Source organism: Sinocyclocheilus anshuiensis, unplaced genomic scaffold (assembly GCF_001515605.1).
Source record: "Sinocyclocheilus anshuiensis isolate Anshui unplaced genomic scaffold, SAMN03320099.WGS_v1.1 scaffold3649, whole genome shotgun sequence".
Taxonomy (NCBI): Eukaryota; Metazoa; Chordata; class Actinopteri; order Cypriniformes; family Cyprinidae; genus Sinocyclocheilus; species Sinocyclocheilus anshuiensis.
The window spans coordinates 58,964-63,969 of NW_015556008.1; the positions used below are offsets into that span (position 1 = coordinate 58,964).

Sequence of the window (5,006 nt, forward strand, 5' to 3'; positions counted from 1 at the left end):
TTGTGATGGGGGGGCCCTGCAGTAAGTCATAGCCCCGGGGCCCAGTGCAGTCTTAATGCGGCCCTGCTTATGAGTAGCGATATTTGATCGCCAACAGATTTACCAAGCTGTCATTCAAACAGTATATATACAAATTAAAAAAAGGGAAAACATGCCTAACTGGATACAGGCTACAGCAGTCGGCTTAATTAAATGGCACAACAGGAAGCTCTCTTTTAACACAGACTTTTAAGAAGGGATGGATGTTTGCTTCAAGTTAGGGCAAGTGATAGGCCAGGTTAAGTGAAATTATATTATATTATCTTGTTGTATGCGTGTCGTTTTCTTTAGGTTTTATGACTAAAAGCAACCAAAAAGCCATTTTAAAGTGGTTAAGCAAATAATAATAATCGGCAGGGATCCCAGACCAATACAATTAGTGTGCCTCCTCTATTTTAAAACCCACGAGCCGCCACTGGTTTGTAGTAAGCACATTATTTGAGTCTTAGATGCTGAAAGACTATATAACTGCTTTGACATATTTTTCTAACAATCTGAGATTATCAATAATATATTAAAACAAATAATAATTATATAACTACCATGCAACATAATAGGGCCATAGTTCAACTTTATAGTGACTACATTCATAGTAATAAAATAATTAGTTACATGTTGTCAAGGTAATTAAAAGAGCATGACAAAGCGATATTTTAATGTTTCCAATGTCAAACTTAATTCACATTTATCTATAGTAGCCTAGGTGATAGGCTAAATATAACGTAGCAGTCTTCAAGTGTATATTTAAGCACTATACACTGCTTGTCTTATTTCAAAACACCCTCATTATTGTGCTCATTATTATAACACATCTAATAACACATAAATACAGTACAATATAAAACACGCATACACTTCAATCACATAGCACCAGCTAAGACAACAGTTTTTCAACTCTGGCACACACCATCACTGCCGTCTGCACAAAATATTTTATCGCTCGTGATTACAAAATGTCACGCATTTTAAAAGTGTTACAGCCAACATAACCAATAAAACTTGTATTTACCTTAGAGAAAGAAATCACAGCCACCTGGCATTATCTATTCAGCAGACACGCCGCCATGAATCCAAAGCTAAAGCCATGCCATCCATAAAGGACGTGAGGCTGGAAACTACCGCATTCACCCTACCAAAAAGAACTACCGTAAACACTATAGTGGTTGCAGCCATTATTATTATTATTATTATTATTATTATAGGCAAAGAATTTCAGACGAATCCAATCGGAGTTATATTAAAAATTATCCTGGTACTTCCAAGCTCTATTATGGCAATGGGCAGATGTTTCTTGTCAACAGTCCAAAACAAGTCCAATAAAGCGCATCCATCCATAATAAGAAGTGCGAAAAGTGATTATTACCTTATAAATATGGATATTTTTCTTACAAAAATACATCCGCTACAGGTTTGTAACGATTGACGATTTATCACGGTTTGAACGTGCACGGTTATCATACCATGAACATTTGCATATCTACGTTTTTTTTTTTTTTTTATTAATTAAAAAAAATATATATATTTTTTTATCACAATTTATTTCTACTCAGCAGCTTCACTCTGCATTACTTGGCTGCTTACACGCACATGCAGCGGAGAAAATGACAGGGACAGAGATTATATCTAATTTCCATCCCCACCGAAAAAAAGTAAAAAATCTTCAGTTTAGATATATAAAAAAAAAAAAAAAAAAAAAAAAAAAAGTGGACGCAAAGTAGCTGCAAAAGCAGGCAATACATCCAACATCTTCACTCATATTCACGGACACCATCCCTCCGCGCAGATAAAGGTGTGTCGCATTTATAAAAATGTATAAATAAAGGCCGTATGATTTCCTTGATGCAGAGGGAATCCCGGTGTAGTCATGAACATGGAATTTACAGTATAACGAGGATGTCGCGTAAAATGCGCAATCTGATGGATGGATAAATCAAAAATAGATATAATATGCGTCTGTGAATATTAAAGCGCGAAGAGATTGCTATATAAATAATTGCTTGTTTCTGCATGTCTCTGAGTGGCGCTGTTTGCATGTCTACTACACACTGAAGTACATGACACTGGTGTTTTCAGCGTCTACATAAACATGAACATCAGCAGAGCTGCTCTGAGAGAAAACTTAAATATTTCCTAGTTTTATTTGAGAAAAAACATTTTCAAATACACTCTGAAACTCAAAGGTCTGCTACAACCCGTCAAAAAAAAAGTTCGATTTAACTTGGAATTATGACAAATATATTAGCATTGTTCAATGTACTTAAAAGTTATAATAACAACAATAATAATATTCTTTATAATAATTTATTTATTTAAACATTATTTTTAAGGAATATCATGTTTGTCCATGTTTTAACTTAGTAGCCTACCTCTGTTGTGCAGAACTTTGCCAAAAATAAAAGTTGTTAAATTTTCATGTGATGACATTTGAAAACATTAATTAAAATGTTAAAGTGTGATATAGATATACATAAGGTGTATAGCTTAATTTTTTAATTGTTTTTTAAAACGAAATTTATTTATTTTTTTCAGAAGGGAGACTTCAATTCTTTCATTAAAATGGTTTCAAGTTTGTTGTAATAAAGGATTTGTTCACTCAAATAACTTGTTCTTATTATTTTAAGAGTCATTGTTACTGATAAGAATTATTGTTTAATATATACCGTGAGACTGTGAAACCGTGATATTTTCTGAGACGATAATCATACTGTGAAAATCTCATACTGTTACAACCCTAGCTACAGGAGACCTTTATTCACCCCCCGGAGCCGTATGAGGCACTTTTTATTATGGATGGATGCACTTTATTGGACTTGTTTTGGACTGTTAACAAGAAACACCATTGCCATAATAGAGCGTGGAAGAGCCGGTGCAATTTTTTATATAACCTCAATTGTATTCGTCTGAAAGAAGTCATATACACCTAGTATGCCATGAGGGTGAGTAAATAATGAGCTAATTTTCATTTTTGGGTGAACTAACCCTTTAATTCACCTGCCCAGACTTGAAAGAGCTGATTCATCTTTTCACAACAGAGCTGCCAACAAAACCAAGCACCATCTTAGACTTGTGATTGTCTTGGGAAATAACACATTCATTTGTATAACAGATTATGATATACAGTGTTTCTATATCTTCATTGTTTTATTACGTGGCCCTGTTCCTGGAGAACTTCCTGCTGAGATTTTGAACCAGTTCATCAAATATGGCTCTGGTGATTTGGCTCAAAAACCTGTAGGTTGTTCAGTAAATAAACTTGTCTGTGGTCACATAGGTTGTTTAAGAATTTTACTATTATTTGCTGGATAGCGTTTGACACAACTTCAAAAACATTAATATATTTTAATTAAACTAAATTATCTTAATTATATTTTAATTAAACACTGGCATGATCAATATTTCATTATACAGTAAACTAACCAACTCTGATTGAAAGCTATTCTGCTCCTACCTTCAGGATAAGATACACTGCACTGTGAATGTACAGACCCTGAGGCGATAACCATTTGGATACTATAAGACTTAAAGGGGTCATGACATGGATTTTTTAAATTATTATTTTAAAGGTCCCATATTTTACACCTTTCTGGAGTTTTATTTTTCTGAGGCCAACCACAGGTAACTAGGGTCAGCGACGTCACAGTGCTAGCTGGAGGCAGCAAAACAAAGGGGAAACGTGAGGCGGCCCATTCAAACCAGCGCAGATTCGGCTACATAAGGAGCTTAAAATATTATCTAGTTGTGATGTTGGGTGCCAGAATCGACGTAATACAGCCTCAAATTAGAAATCTGATCGCATATCTGCTGCCTGTGTAGTTCTGACGTCAACTTTTTACGGAAGTCACAACGGTTCGTGAAAAATCACAGCTATTTTATGCAGGCTGTGTGAATTTTACTGTGGACTGACTGTTTTGAAACTTATATGGTAGTTACATAGCACCTAGACCTCAGTTATCATGAAAAAAGCCAGGAAATTTCAGTTTTGATAATATGGGACCTTTAATATGTTCCTTGAGGTTTACTTATAATGTTAATAAAGTTTTTAGCAAAAAAAAACAAAAAAAAAATCATAAAAATTTGGAAAAATATTATTTTAAACCATTAAAAATAAACTGTCCACTTGTTCCTTACACTGAGATCTTTCTTATATTTGTACAAAGAAGCATACGAGCTGTTTAGACCAAACGCGTCAAAGCGAACGTTCTTTCACTCCTTTTGTCCCATTGACGACAGATTCAAGCGTGTGGACGGTGTCAGAAAGTGAATGCGCATCTGTATACTGTATCCAGTGTAGACAAGATACCGGCAGTGATTGTAATTTCTGACACTCGCATTCAGCGTAAACAAGTGTCAGCTGTTAGCGGCTAAACACCAGTGGGCAGGGCCTATGTCGATATGCTGCTCTGGAGGCAGTGTTTATGCAAAAACTGTGCCCGGGTGACATCACCTTGTCCCATAGGATCTAAAACTAGCCATTTTCTGAGGGTTATTTTAACCCTTTAATAATTAATTTTAATTATTACCTAAATAATTTTTTTTATTGATGATGAGGACGTTTTAAGTTGTGAAATTTGCAGAATGTATTAAGCATACAAAGACCTCTTCTGTATCAAAAGATCAAGGGAATTTTGGTTTCTCATGTCATCACCACTTTAACAATGCTGTAGTTATTGTCAGTTTGTCTAGGGGTTTTTTTCATCCAATTTTGGATCATTATGCGATATTGGATTGAAATAAAGGTAAAAGAGTTGATGTTGATGTGTGGGGTGAAATATAATTTATTAGGCAGCTCTGTCAAAAAAAATTTAACATGGAAACCCCCAAAACCAATTCATAGCTTCCAATATATTTAAAAGTATGAAATAATGAGCACTAAATAAAACTGGACAATAAAATAAGTTTATAAAATGAGCAACAAATTTAGTCAAATGAAAAGGTGGTGAACAAAATAATAATAATTATATATATAT

At 34.3% G+C, this 5,006-nt stretch overlaps 1 pseudogene; it reads right to left on the minus strand.

Annotated features, from left to right (window-relative positions):
• Positions 1 to 1,142, minus strand: part of LOC107676141 (gastrula zinc finger protein XlCGF57.1-like) — an 18,731-nt pseudogene extending 17,589 nt beyond the window's left edge.
• Between the last annotated feature and the right edge of the window lie 3,864 nt (positions 1,143 to 5,006).